Genomic DNA, 15,758 nt, shown 5'->3' on the forward strand with positions numbered 1-15,758 from the left:
AGGGCACACTTGAACCGAGCTGCTCTATGAAGGTCGGCTGCAGCGTGTGTTTATTGATGAGATGAAAAGAAGATGGAAGTGAGAAATGAAACAAAGTAAAGGAACATATTTAAAAAAAACACTAGACGCGCTTCGTCCTGGGGAAAACAGGGGAGAGCCGTGGAAAACGCTGTGGCCACTTTTTAAAACGAGCTTCGGAAGTGCAGGTAAGAAATTGAGAAAAAGTAGGAAAAAGGGATGGGTCTTTTTACAATATGTATAACGCTTATTATTACAAGGGGGAGAAATTAGAGGAGTTTCCTTTATACGAGAGGTGGAAACATGCTCGCTGACTTTAGGGGGGATGATGCATGAAATGCCCGCTGACTTCCATGTAGTTTGTGTCTGGCTTTTACCAAGCCAAATATTCAGCTTTAATCTGGAAACTTCATTGTTTTTAGAGGATCTCAGACATGCAATAAATGTGACGCCAGCGTAGGAAATGAATTGTCCCTCATGTTAGGGGGGTTCAGTTTTAGGCTGCCAGCGGTTTTTGTTGTCCATTTATGTTCGGCTACTAAAAAAACGCGCTGCCCTGGCATGACGCCAAGTTTCCCCATCTGTCATTATTATCAACATGCCCCTTTACCTTTAGCCTTTTACTTTCGGATTGTCCAGGGGGCACTTGAGAGCAATAGTCCGGACAAACTGTGTGTTCCACAGGTCTGTTTCTCTCTGAAGCAAGCGATGCTCGCAGGCTGCTTCTTCACATTTACACACACTGAGAGAGAGAGAGAGAGAGAGAGACCGGAACAACTGTGGCAGCCGACGTGCGCATTTTGGCTTTTAGGTCCAGTTATTTGAATCAGAGGAAACGCGTTTCCTTATTGCATTGAAGCAATATAAAAACAGTCTATTTGTGAAATACATTTTCAGTTTGTTGAACTTGCCGGAAAGATGGTTTTAGATGTGGTGAAATCTAATTTCTATAGCAGCGGTTCTCGTATACAGCGCTTCTACTCAGACAGATGTCTAGCCTACATTTTTTATGAATTAATATCAATACGGCGTGGCATTTATGAGATGGGGTTACATGAAGACAGGCTCGGTTGAGAGGGGGAGGCTGGTTTAATATGTGTCTGGAGGTAAAACAATACTGCAGGTTCAGTTGAGACAAATCACATCCAGTGGGACTCTCTGGTGGTCTGGATTTTTTTTTTATTTTTTTTTTGGTGCCATGTTTCTCCCCTCAAATGATCTCTTTTCATTGTCGCAACCCGCTTTTTTATTCACAGCATTTAACAGTTTGAGAAAATGTTTGCAAATGTGAGGGATGTTTTGGCAAAAGGCTGGCCTAGATATATGGGAGCCATGCGCTGCTGTAATTAAAGTTGCAAGAGACGCTTCCTGCGTGCCTTTTGAGACATTTTTGTTGCAAAATATTCATGATTCCTCTGCTCTTTTTTTATTACATAGCTGTATAGAGTCGCTTTGACCTCTTGAATAAAGTTAAAAATATGTATATATGTTCGGCTTTATATAGCGCGATAACAAAAAAATAAATAAATGGAGGCAGTGACTGGCCGAAATTCACACAAAAAAGGGCCATGTTGAAGGAGTTGAGCCGGAGCAAACATGTCAGTCTTGTTCTTTTTGGGCTCCATCTATATCCGTGCGCCATCGCGCGCGCGTGTCTGTGTGTGTGACTGTGAAAAGGGGACGGAGAGCGTGCGCGCGCGTGTGTGTGTGTGGCAAACAGATGTTGTCCCCAAAGCGCTTGGCTTTGTCAGATAAAGAGAGTAATACAGCATGTTCTTGTGTCTATTATAAGCGCCGCGGACGCTTTTTCTACAATACAACACGTTGTGTGTGTGTATGCGTGCGCGTGTGTGTGTGTGTGATTAATAGGCGCACGGTGCTCGCCTATAGCCTGGAAGTTGTGCTTATAGCAGGTATATAGATCTTTTGCGTCAACACATTAGTCATGTCAGAGGTTGCTTGTGGTGTGGTCACTGGAGCTGTTTACGCACAGAGGACGCAAGAAGGCCGGTCACCGGTTTGACACATGCATGGAGAGGCTGCACCGGAGAGCAGCACTGCGTCCTGCTCTGTGGGTGTGCACCTGTGTGTATGTGTGTATGTGTGTATGTGTGTGTGTGTGTGTGTGTGTGTGTAGGTTTTTTTTTACCGAATAATTGTGCGTCTTCACTTTTGTTGTGATCACTCCCTCTCCCCGCCTTCATTCACAATATGTTTCCACTACGTAAAATCCTATAGGCTCTGTGTTATGTAATTGATGTCTGCACTGGCTCCTCGTTTGTTTTCTGAATGGACACATTTGGAGAGAACACAGAGCTGCTGAGTGTGCAGCAGGAATCCAACATTTCACTTTGATGTATAAGCTTTTCAGCATGGGCATGCATGATTATTATAAATGTGTATATGAATTGGAGCATATTGATTGACAGGCTTGCAGTGTGGGTGAGTAATAAAGTAGAAATCATATTGTCACAAAAGCTGGATGGAATACCCTTCATGTGAAACAGAAAAACTCCACGTCAACTTAATACCTGTATTTTTGGACATTTTATTGTTTGATGAATTGGGAGAGGGTACTTGTGTCTTGTGTGTGTGTGTGTGGTGTGAGAGTGAGCTCTCACCACGGCTTGATGTCAAAAACTCTCGTTTTATCAGCACAGAGGTGTGCAGGAGCTGCTGAGAGAGAGGCAGCATTGGGAGTGTTTGTAGTCCAGAGTATCAGGTGCCCGGTTTCATCTCAGTTAAGTCACTAATGAGTATTTCTATGTATATATTCCACATGTACATTAATATTCACAGTGTTTGAGCCATCGCCATTTGCCAGCTTTCTGTGTCACGGCTAAAACCCACCCATGACTAATGAATATTTAAGAGCATGTCTGCAGACCAGGGAAACTCATTATTATATGGAGGAGACCCAGCAGATAAACTGTGTAGACCTCCTCAGATGAAGGCAAGGGTGTGTGTGTGTGTGGGGTGTGTGGGGTGTGTGGGGGGGGGGGGGGGGAGAGAAGGTGTTCAGTTAATCCACACTCAGCAATCAATCCCAATTTTCTTTTGGCTTCGCCATCCTTCACTCGTCCTCGGCAGCTCCCTCTCTCACATTTATTATTGACCAACAAAACTCACATAATGGGTCCGCAGCATTCAATTCTGAAATGTTTCGAGCTGATTTAGTCACTCTTCGCACATTTCTCCCAGCCTGATATTTGGGTTTACTCAAGTGAAAAAGGAAAAAAACATGCTGGACTAATGTAATGAGTGCTTCTTTGGAAGAGACGTATAACAATCATCTTGTACTGTACATGCACACAGATGGCAGGTCAGTATTCCAAATAATTTTCTAAGCGCAGCAAAGGCTCTGTTGGCCAAATAGGCAAGATAGAGACATCTCTCTGAAGCCTCCGCAATGCCACATTTCTGGTTATTCCTTCACCAGGCAGGCCTTTTACCAGGTAATCCTGGTGGCCCATGCTTAAATTTATAAATATGTATTCAATATGTTGTTTCAATATAACTCTCTTTAAAAGATTTTGAGGCATTGGTGGTGTATTGCACAGTACATAGTGGAAAAGGACAGGAGAGGTGGAAGAGAAATCCACTGTTTATTTTGCCATATATATTGTTAAATAAAAATTGTATTTTATTTAAGTGATAATTTAAAAAGTGTAAATGTGGTCACAAATGTGAGCATACTCTTACAATATTTTAATAAAATAATATAAATTATTGCATGCAGCAGCGGTGGACCTGAGGTAAAATTAATATTATAATCCATAATTCTAAATAGGGTGTTTTACCATATATAACAAAAGACTTAAAAAAGAAATATGCACTTGAGTCCATCTTGGCACTTTGTCTACCCCAGTTGAACATATTTGGCAGCCATTTTGGGAATGCAATAGAGATCCATCGATATAACGAGCCACTTTGTGGATAGCATCCAGAATGTCACAGTGCTTGTTAACTGCTTGGCCTTTTTGTCTCAGGCGGTGTTTATCCCCTTTTCCCTCCTTTTTTTTGTTCATGTATAATTCTTGTTAGAAGAATATTCCCCCATGGAGCAAAACTAATCTTATTGATGTGATTGCCAACTGAAGACCGTTTTCAGGTGCACATCTCCCAAGTTATTGTTAAGTCCGTGTATAATTAACGACAGAATAACCTGTAAGCCTTTTAATGGACTTTGATGTTAAAGGATTTTGGCTTTGTTTATTAGGGAGAACGCCTAAAGTTTTCTCACCTGATGTTAATTGCTAAGACTGCTGTTTTACAGCAACTGCAGCTTCAATACTGCATCACATGCATAACCAGCGCCGCTGCCAGGATAATTGGTCTCCCCACACCCAGCCATGCAGAGCCAAACAATAAGGCCATTGCACGCATTGCAACCTCAGTAGAACAGGACATCACACACCCACTCAACCAGCACCTTACCCTGCTGCCCTCTGGGCGCAGGTACGGGCCACTGAGGGGCACATGGGTAAAAACCTGATCCCTGCAGCCATAGAGGCCTTCGCTGAACACACCTGAGTGTGTACTGTTGTTGCTGTTGTATGTATTATCTGACGTGTACAGTGCTGTGGAGAGGAGTTTCCCCATGGGGACAATAAAGTCTATTTGAGTCCCCAGTTACCATGGCAACCTTAAAAATACTCAGATACCTCAAAATCTTCAGAGAAGCCTTATTATATATTATATACCTATTAATTTTCCTCATGATTATAGTAAAATATAATCTAATTAGTGACCACTAGCTAACTCCACCTTGTTAGCATACATGGGTTTTTTACAATATTAGAAATTATTGGCAGGCTAGCCGCCTCCTGGCTAACTGGCTTGGATCCGTCTATCCGCAAAGCACCTTTTTTCACACCTAACATGCTTCTCTTCACTTATATTATTTATTTTTTTATTCTTGAAAATACTAATAACACAATTGCAGAGCCTATTGAGAATCCGTACTTTATAATTAGGAGAGAATTTCCCCTTCAGCTGCATTATGCAACACAGAAATGCTGTTACGATGAGTTATGGTGGTTTCCTTCCAGCTATAAGGCAAGGCTGGGAAATAATATGAATTGTGGAGGGGAAATGTATCTTGTTTACTGATGATCATTTTGGCCTGGATAAAAATATTTTTGGAATAAACTTTGGCAACCATATAGCTTAAAACGGCTATATGTCACATTTGCGTAGACCGGCTCAATTTGTCAATTCATTGAGCAGGGATTTTCAAAATACTCCCTTTTTTAGGAAAATGGCAGTGAGAATCTGAAAGACTGGTCATGGAAATTACTTTTATAAAATTTAATTACACTCAAAACCCAATGACTTTCAGAGCATGCAGCATGCAGAAAACTGACAAACCAAAAATCATGTTTTTTTTTCAGTTTTCAAAGGACTTTTGTTTTGGAATCTCCCCTCCCTGCAGTATCACAGGAATGCGTAATGAAAGCACACATTGAGGCTGAATATGTATTTGCGAATGTGCCATGCTGTTGTCAGGAAGCTTTTGTTCGCTTCTAAAACTTTAGAAAGTCTTATGAAACACAGTTTATATCCTTTGTTCAATATTTCTAAATTATATATATAAATATAAAATGAACATGCCACATGGAACAGTTCAACACACACTTGCCCCAGGATAAGCCTGTTGTTGTTCTTGGTTTAATGTCTACACATAAATTTGATACAATTAATAGACTCTTGTATCATATAATTATTATAAAATGTTGTCCAGTAAATTACAGTACATACAGTACAAACACAATCCAGTCGTGGGTGTGACCATGTGTTTCCATTACCTTTGCTAAAATTGCTAACAGACTCTTGATTCATGCTTCTTTATATCTGCAGCGCTGCTTTTAAAGCTTTTCATTAAAAGTCATCTGTTCGAGAAGCTGTAATATAATACCCAAATATCATATAACTTGAACCAGAAGTCGTTTTACAACAAGTACAGAAGGGTTTTTCTTTTTTTTTTAAATCCATGCAACTTGTTGTAATAATGTATGTTTGAATCCTATATATATTTTGAATGACAGAAGCATTTAAACTTTATTTGTATTCCCTCTCGTTAAACACACACGCAGGCCCAGGCATTCAACTGATATGAAAAATGTATCCTGGATTCTAATAGCCAAGTTGTATGTTTGCCAAGGTGCATGTGTGTCCTCAGTTCACCCTGCTCTACCCATATGGTTTCCTACAAGTCATGGTGAGATCACTGCCTAGTTGTAAGTAGTAAGGGGGGGAAGTTTCTAAAGAGGGTTTAAGGAAATGTAAGAAAGTAAAAGTAAGAGTCTTGAGCAACTTTTTTTAACCTATTTTACAGAGAAAAAGTGGCGTGTCTTCTCTGCTTCTATCTTGGCTTCAGGAAGACTTTTTAAGCCTGGTGCCAGTAAACAGCACTCACAGCAGCCAAAATGTTAAGATTGTGCACAGTCTCACTCGAGGTACATCGGTATGCACTGTGCAATGGGTAAACTTAGGGGGAATTATTTACACAATAGTATTTGTGTTTGGTTTTATCACAAAATGAAGATTGCTGGAAGTATTTCCACAGAATCTAAAATTGTATTTTCCTTTTCTAAGTCATTAGCTTTTTTTTAAATACAGCTGCAGGAAATCACTGTCAGACATTTTGTCTTTTGAATTCTTTAACAAAGAATTTTCTTTTTAAATATTCATTTTCATGTTTTAAAAAAAAGAAAGGAATAGCTGCTCTGATACTGTCTACATTGTTTATTGCCCTGAAAATGACCTTGATAAAGACAGATTTCAAAATAGACTCCTTCACAAAGCAGGAAATCATTATTAATTCGACGAGCAGCTTATTGGTGAGAAATGAAGGTTTTGTGTTCTTAGACGGTTGCGGGTGATTTCTCGACAGTTGGTGACGCAGGACGAGCATGTGTAACCTGTTCAGCAACAAAAACAAAATGGCAAAGCAAATTTTCAGTTTTATCAAAGTGGCTGGGCTTGTCTCACAGATACGTTTGAGGGGAAAAGTAATTCTGGTAACATCGACTATAGTTCATAACACCTGCAATACATTTTCAGAACAGATGCACTCCATGTGTCTGGCTCCATGAAATGTTTAAGTGGTTAGTACACCGATATAATAGTTGTCAGTTGTGGCATTTAGAGTAAAATATCTTGAGGCAGTTGCTGTGCAAACTAACATTAAGCTTATTTTTCTTTTTATATTTTCTATGACTTTATTAACTGAATGCATTTTAGACAAAATGTCTTTTATGGCCTTTGACTCAAGTAGACTCTGCTTCTTGCTAGTATCTCAATGTTCATTCATTCACTCAATATTATTTAATTCATAGTCAGGTCACAGGGCGAACACACAGACAAACACAGGTCATTAAAGGTGCACTGTTAGATTTACTTAACATAAAACCCCCTGTTGCACAAAAGATGAGTGAAAAATCCTCTCAGTCTAACACTATAAATGACTTAGAAGTAGCACAGCCATGCGGCCTGATTTTTTATAGTAATGTTACCAGAAACGGCAGATGATCTCAGGTTACACTCTGGGGCTTATGAGGCTATAGCTTGTTACCATCAACGATAATAATGCTGCTACATTCAACGAGGCCACACTGACCAGCAATTCATGTGCATTAGCGAGGCCAAAAGGCCAGATGATTATCATAAACTGAGCTCATGGGTGGTCGTGTTATCTCGCCGCTTTGCGCTGCAAGTATACTCTGCTTTCTGTACATAGAACAGATCAGAGAAGACAACCTTACACCAACATTTAATCATAATAGGAAGTGTAGAAACTGAAAACAAGCAAGTATAGTAGCTTCCACTATGAATACACTGGAGGCTTTAAAAACACAGTATGTCTTTGCAGCAGAGAAAGGTATGTGTGCTCAGTGCTAATATGCAGTTATGTGTAAACAAAGTATAATATACTATAGAACTAGTATATCCACATTGCAACATAGTTTTGCTCTGCGGTCATTTATTGAGCTCGGTGGGTAATAAAAAGAGAAAACCTGCCTGTAACACTAATTTACAACCGAATTTTACACAACAAGGCACAGGCTTAAATTAAAAAAATAAGTCATTTTATTTTGAAAATATTGCTCAAATACTAATACACTAGCGCATAATAAACACTCTGACGGATTCAGTATTGATAAATGTGGCTCATACACAGTGTTGTAAGTTAGTGTTTACATTATTGTAACTTTACATATGTTCACTTCTTGTCATCAATGTTTAGGGCTGCTGTTGGTGAGGTATTACATAGTTTTCTCCAAAGATGTAGAATGAGTAAGAGTGGGTGTCTTACAGTATTCTATTGATATAGTTTTGCAAAATGACTCTACCTGTAATAAATGCCCTATGTTAGCTGATACTTTCTATAGATTACTGACCTTACTGTTCTTATTGAAACATTTCAATCAGCTCAAATTTCTAGATAATATCTTTTTGAGTTTGTCTTTACCAGAATGCCACTGACACAATACTAAAAGGGGTAAAAAAAAAAAAAAATGTTTTGGCCTTTCTCTCATTTCTTGTGAAATTCTGTAGTTGGCTTGCTTAACAAGTTTGTCTTGCAACACTGTCATTGTATGGATAAAGTTTCCTAGATTGCACCCACTCACCATTGGATTAACAGGAAACCTTGCCTTTGTGCCAACTTTTGTTAATTTCTAACTGCACTGCTGTAGTAGGTTTAAGTCAGTATATCTAACTTGTATTGCTCAGTTAGCCTGTAGCAGACTACTGGACCAGATTGTGTTAGCATTTGGTGAAAGTGTGTATAGGGCACTGGTGTGGCCAAATGTGTTGCAGTGTGTCAGCATTACACTTTTAGAAGGGTCAAATGACCCGATGAGACATATATAATCTGTATTTACCACACAACAGCTTGCCAAACTATAAATACACTAAAAAAGTGCTAACATCCATACGGCTCAAAATAAGCCCAAATATTTAGTATTAAGTCATCTGGATTTTATATCTTGTTCACATAATGAGCAAAATCTGTAGCTGAAGACACAGTATGTTAGTTTACCTGAATAATGACTCATTTTTATCTCAGCCTGATGGCATGTGTATTGTTGTTGCCGTAGCTACAGGCTGAAGAAGTACGTCATAAAAACCCTTTGCGATGTCCATTTTCACCGTTCCCTTTGCTTCCGCATCGTTAACAAGCAGCGTCATTTTGTGAGACTGGTGAACCCATTTAAAAGGCAAAAGTAGTGAGCTTGCCAGATGCTGGCAGCGAGAGGCTGGCTTGCTGACCCTTGAAGCGCACACCAGCTAACAAAAAGTGCAGCAGGGGTTGTGCTGAACTGCTCAGAGCACCCTCGTGCATTTTGTGAAAGTTCAGCTCTGTGCTTGGACCACCTCGTGCAGCTGCTGGTGAAACACATGGTGCAGAAGTTCACAATCATGTTCACTAATGGGGAAATAATGAAGCAGTTGGTGGTTTAATCCGATTTTTCTGATTTCAATTACTGGTTCATTTCATGTACAAAATGTAGATGGCAGGACAAGCTATATCATAAAATGTGGAGAAAAAATATTTTATTTAGAGTCCAATTATCATCACCTACATAACACATTACATCAGAGGGAATGTCATAACCACCTTGATTCTCTTATTTAACACACGTTGCTGCTTATTTAAGACACGTGGCTGTTTGACCTCACACACATATACTTATATATGAGAACACCTTGACTGTAACCCTATAACTGTTTATGAAACCTTTCATAAGGCGTGTGTGAACTCAATTTCTGAACTACTCCTAAATACTTGTGAGTGTGTGTTCATTCTGTTTTAATCTCTCTAGTGAGATACATAGCATAATCTACACTTAACCTAAACATATCCAGAGGCTTTGTTGTACACTGTATGCGGTGTATACAGTGTATTAACTGCATGCTTCTTAGCATCTATCCTCTCGTAATTCAGCACAAAGCATCTTTGTCCTGCTTTATCTCCCAAGGACATAAAGTCAGGAGACACTTTGTTTTCTCTCTGAGATATAAAGGTGCTACAGCCCGTCTATACCACACAGTTCACTTGTTGAGATCTTGCTTGCGTATGCACCGTCCAGGCATACAGTAAATAGACGAGTTGATATTTATCGTCGAACAGAATTAATATAACGGCCTTTTATCATGATACACTAGTAATAGACATCTCTGTAGGTTCAATAAAGATCTCTCGACGGCCCGCGAGGTCCTTTTTTTGGAGAGGCAAAATGTCCTCGACGTGTGTAGTAGCTGTAGAGAGGCAGTTGCTGTGGACACTTGTGCCTAAATGATAACTCTTGAATTTAGCATTATCTGCTTCGGGGGTTAGAGGTGTTTTGGAGACTATCATATGAGTAGTCAGATGGTTCTTTTTGGTCAAATGCTCATTAACAAAAGCACAGCCATTTGCCAGTTCTGAGATCATCCTTTAAAGCGTCCTTTTTCCACCACCAAAGTGAGATACTGTCTTTTATAATTTTAGTGGCCGCAATCCAACAGTGGCTGTTTGTTTTTTGGCCTCTATGATCTTTTTTGGAAACTTCCTAAAAATACAGTGTGGAACATTTACTGATAGCACTAATTCATGAATGTTTGTGTGCCTGGAAAAAAAAGTATATTAGAAGTAGATTATCCTCCCATCTGTAAATAAATAGACAAAGGATCTGCCATGGATAACGGGTGGCGGTGGCGGGTGTGTTTTTTGACAGAAAATGACGAAGTTGAACAAGCTGTCCTGTCAAAAAATATTTAAACTGTCCCTTACTTGTGTAGTGGTATTGTAGTCTGTGTTGTTGTTTGTTTGCCTGAGGAATTTATTTGAAAGCCGCACATCCTGTCACACTGAGATCCAGTTGGACTGAATGTGTTATCACATTGATCTGCCATGCTATTTGAGACATTTTAGTGGCAGTGGAACTAAACATGAACACTTAGATTAAATTTATGGGGGACTATAAAGAGTTAACAACAGCTCCAGTTAGTGTATGATGCACGGAAAAGAACATAATACAGTTATTGAAGCAATAGGGATTGAGCGGTGGCCATAACATTACACTGGCACTCTATAATTACTTCACAATGCTTCGACCAAGTAAGAGAGCATTGGAAAAAAAACGAGTTGTGAATTACTGGAATGCTATTTTACAGCGTTTGCATATTTTTTTAACTGTCCCTGGTGGCTTGAAATTGAAACTGTAGTTGTGAAGGAAGAATCACTGGTCTGTGTTGTAGGTGAAGAGCCAGTTCAAAGTACAGGAACAGGATGTTTCGTGCCGGACAACACCTGGTTGAAATGTAATTCATGCATTTTATAATGATCATCAGACATTTAGATATGACTGGTGATGTTGTGTTACAGCGTACAATTTCAGTCAAGGGAGAAAGAAGGGAAAAAAAATGTTGTGTAAAAATCTTGGCTCAACTTGTCAAACAGCCTACGTGCTTGTTGGTGATTTTCAGTGACTGCTATAAAGGCAAATCAATTAAATTGTGAGACTGGCGAGGTGTTTTTTTTTTTCTTTTTCTGCTGCGTCTCCTGAAGTGAGTGTGATTTAGGTGCATTAGTTACCTCACCTGTTAATTGCTTTTACAACGTTATAGACGAACACTTGAATGTAACAAGAGACGCAACGCTCTAAATTACTCACATTCAATCAGGCGGAGATGAATATTCAGTTACCTAAAAGAATAATTTTGAATTGTGCTGATCAAAACTAAGACACAATAGCATTAGCTGTTTTAATTCCATTTATTTTTGTTGAGAAAAGTTTGAGATGACTGATTACGGCGAGCCGTAGCTGTAAATTGTTTTGTCTGAGGAGCAAAATGAACGCGTCTTTATTGAACACACCTTGAATTATCACCCGTCAGATCAATTATCACCTCATCACCTGAACGCTGCTTAGAAATCCCCAGCGTACTCGCTACACATTTACATTGTGTGCTAAATTACATTAGATCACATATCCAAACCATACTATTAAAAAGCAGGATTTTCTGGTAGTTTGTATGCTAATGCACTCGGGCTAAATGGATGATTGAAATTAATAATTACAATGTTGGACGGCGACGGTTAAAGCAGCAAGAGATTTCAAACAAACTCATAAATTACTATTAATTAGACGTAGCACAAAACACTCTTGATAAATGTGCATCAGATTCATGGAGGTGCTGTATACGCGCATGCATGGACATGATGAGCTTTTCACAATGCCCCGTGGCCCTTTTGTCTCCACATTTAAATGTATCAAGGGCCTTCAATATATGCTTGTAGTGTGTGTTGTAAGCAGTATTTGCATATTCAGGATGTATATTATTCACATGGCTGATACTGCTGCTTTCATAAGCACGCCTCTTATGTCTGTTCTCAACCCCATCCCCCATCTTCACCATTTTATCCCCCCCCCCACCACCCCAACAGCCCCCCTTGATTAACTAATGTCCAATTCGATGCAGCGTATTTCATGAGCTTGTCACCTAATACAGGCAGCTGATTAACCTGGAGTCTGCCTGGTTGAAGTTGCAACCCTCCTCTCCCTCGTCTTCATTTTTTTTTCTTCTTTTCCCCCCCCCTTTCTCTCTTCCCCCACCCCTCCCTCTGTCTTTGTTGTGGCGGCAGCAGCAGAGCATGCATTGCATTGGCGGTCTGAAGCATTGTGTCTGATTTCCAGCAGACAAACTGACCTCTGGGGATTTATTGACAGCAAACTCCACAGAGGCAGACACAGAGAGCTGGGAGCATGGAGAGGCAGCCAGAGAGGGGCGGAGGGTGTTGGGGAAGGTTCGTAGGGAGGGAGGGAGGAAGAGGAGGGGGGGGGCACAGACGGGGAGACAGACAGATGGAAGAAAAGACGGCGAGAGAGTTTTGACGTGATGAAACAGGAAACAGGTAGAGGCGCACAGATAGGGATCAACACGAGGAGGGGAAAAATACACACCCCGATTTTAGTTTAATTCAAAAAAAATTGTTTTTTGAGGTGGAGCGTTAGGAAGTGAAAGAAAATGGCTGCCTCCTGCAAGGATCTAATTAATTTTGAAGGATCATCAGCCCCTTTAGTCCAAGGCAGGGTACAGGAGGGAGGGAGGGGAGGGAGGGAGACAGACCCCTGGGCTGATTAGAATTCACTGCAGGTAGGCGCTGGCTGCTGCTCACCCACTGTGTCACGGCTAAAATGGAATCACTGTTGTGAGTGGCAGTCTGGGCAACTGAAGCCTGCTTCCCTTGGCCTGCTCCTTTGTTGCCAACATTCACCTCACTTTACCCCTTAGGCAGGTGGATTTACATGTCTGGGTGGCGAGGGGAAGCCGGGAGAGGGAACATACATGTTTGCATTGTCTAACAGAAGCCACGAAAAAAAGAAGAAAAAAAAGGGCCCATGGCATCAGAATACAGTAACCTCTCAAGCTAACTGCTGCTGGATGGAAAAAAAAAGGTCAAATATTTGCCACTGTTATGGATTCAAGCATTTTGGCTCATGTTTGTGTGCACTACTTTCAAAAAAGGAAGGCTTTAACATGATATTTTTGTTGGTTTACACTTTCACTAAGTCAATTATGAATTATCTGAGTGGCAGCGGTTAGGTTAAGTCAAGGGTTACACCTTACGGTTGGATCTAGTTTTAAAGTTCGGTATTAGAACAATGTCTGGGCTTGTATTGAGGTAATAAAAGAGCTGAAGGTTACAGTTAGAGTTACGTTTAATTTTAGATTTAAGGGTTAAGGATTTCACCGTAGAATATATTTTCTTTCCTCTGACCAAGACGGAAGGACTAACCAGTGTGTGTGTGTGTGTGTGTGTGTGTGTGTGTGTTTTAGTGCCAAAGAATGATCCGTCTCAGTATCGAGTGATCACCCTCTGTTGCTAAACACGCTATTACTTGTCTATATCTAATCAGCAGATTTGTTAGTTGACAAGGACGTTTGGAGAAGCGCACGTCTCGCTGCCCGCAGTGCTTCTCAAAGTGGGGCCTGTGGACACAAAGCAGCCTGTGAACACACAGCTATTTCAGTTTTTACACTTTAACCCCTCCACTCTGGTTTTATCCCACATATTCTGTTTCTCTCCAACCATAAATAAAATCATCATCTTATTTCACCCTTTTAGAGGTCTAATGTGTATCTGTTACCTTGACACCTATGTGTAAAAAAAAAAACAGAGGTCACTTGCTTAAAATCGCATACTTTTCATCTGTACAGTGCCTCAAAGCGGGAAGGTGTGCTCTCTGAAAGGGCTCTGGATTTGTAAAAGAATAATATGTGTCAACATTAACGTACAGGTCTGGTCAAATCCTAGCCTCACTCTGTTCATTCAGCAGCACACTGTTGTTACTGGCATTTCACAGAGAGCACTTGATGTTCGTGTTGTAGCCAGCTTACGAATTTTTTTTTTACCTTGTTAACAAAAAAACATTTAAGAGTGTCAGATCACACTTCTAATTACGATCCAACCTTCGGTGAATGATAAATATTCACATCCCAACACGCAGAGTAATTTCCACATACTTTTAAAGCTTTTGTTGGGTTGAAATATTTGAAGGCACTTTGACCAGGGTGGGAATAATAAGAGAGAAACTGCGAGGGCATTTTTCATTGGTTCAATGCATTTTTCTTCACCCCGCCTGACCTTAAATGATACCATGATGTGGTCTGGTTTTGTTTCCACTTTTGAGGTCAATCCTTTGCATAATAATGAGTGAGGCTTTCTAAGCTTTACCAAACCAGCTCATCACATGCTTAACGTTTGTTGAATGCCTGTCTTGTGTTTTTCAATGAATGCTTTGTGTGTTTAATATGTGACTTTTTTTCCTATTATTACAACTTCTAATGCTCCACATCTTTATTGGATATTGTCTTGTTTAATTTGTGGATTTTAAAATGAAAAAGAACACACACATGTCCACACACACTTTGGTGGGCGAGACCTTTTCTGAAATATTTAATTAGTGTAAATTTCCAATGAATTTAGATCATTTTTCCTTGGTATGGGTGGGGTTTTGTTGCCCAGCGGCACTGATAACTGCTTAGAGAAGAACTGGCTCTTACACCAATATTATTTCCAACCTTGATTTGTAATTGGTGGTCACACACATAGAAACGTCCCTTCGTCTCGCTTTGAAAACTCTTCACACATCTGTTGCAGCGTGTCGCTGGAAGATATTTTGTGTTAACTGTGGCTCCCGGTTCATTAAGGGAGTGGCAATATCGACGAGGCAGTATGTGGCATTAAGATTTGTCTTTGTCTTTTCTCTCCCTCCTCCAAACACTGTGGCAGAGCAACACATGATTTGGACAGAGAGGACTGACAGCCTTGCCTAGCACCCGGCCTCTGATCAGCCATCTCCACCAGCAAACTGAAGCTTGACCCGCACTTCATCACCAGCCACACAAGCATCTTCGGAACAAAACGTCATCTAACTGTGAGTACCCGACTGCTTCGCTTTTTATTTTTTCCCCTTTACGTGTGTAAGTTAGAAATAACTTAGCTGGAAACAAGCGTTAATACTTTGTGCGAACGCTATTACACTACTTCTGTAGTACATTTTAGCTAAATTCTACTTCATTTGGATAAACACATCTGTTACTATCAAACATGGTTTTATTGTTAGTACCACTGTTCAATTTATTTCTATTTATAACTGCATCCCAAATTATAATGATTTCTCCTCTCGTTTTCTTTCTATATATACAGCAGTTAAGTTACGTGTTGACTCTGACATTTCATCACC

At 40.1% G+C, this 15,758-nt stretch overlaps 1 protein-coding gene and 1 long non-coding RNA gene across 2 annotated transcripts in view; both read left to right on the forward strand.

Annotated features, from left to right (window-relative positions):
* Positions 1-15,758, forward strand: part of zbtb20 (zinc finger and BTB domain containing 20) — a 22,009-nt gene continuing 6,251 nt past the window's right edge. Inside the window, exons 1-2 of the mRNA XM_037749745.1 lie at positions 1-206; positions 15,305-15,449. The gene's annotated coding sequence lies outside the window, so the exon portion shown is untranslated. The remainder of the gene's footprint in view (positions 207-15,304; positions 15,450-15,758) is intronic.
* LOC119476327 overlaps positions 2,006-15,758 on the forward strand; it is a 26,633-nt gene continuing 12,880 nt past the window's right edge. The window contains exon 1 of the long non-coding RNA XR_005203995.1: positions 2,006-2,619. This is a non-coding gene — a long non-coding RNA (uncharacterized LOC119476327). The remainder of the gene's footprint in view (positions 2,620-15,758) is intronic.

Source organism: Sebastes umbrosus, chromosome 17 (genome assembly GCF_015220745.1).
Source record: "Sebastes umbrosus isolate fSebUmb1 chromosome 17, fSebUmb1.pri, whole genome shotgun sequence".
Classification (NCBI taxonomy): domain Eukaryota; kingdom Metazoa; phylum Chordata; class Actinopteri; order Perciformes; family Sebastidae; genus Sebastes; species Sebastes umbrosus.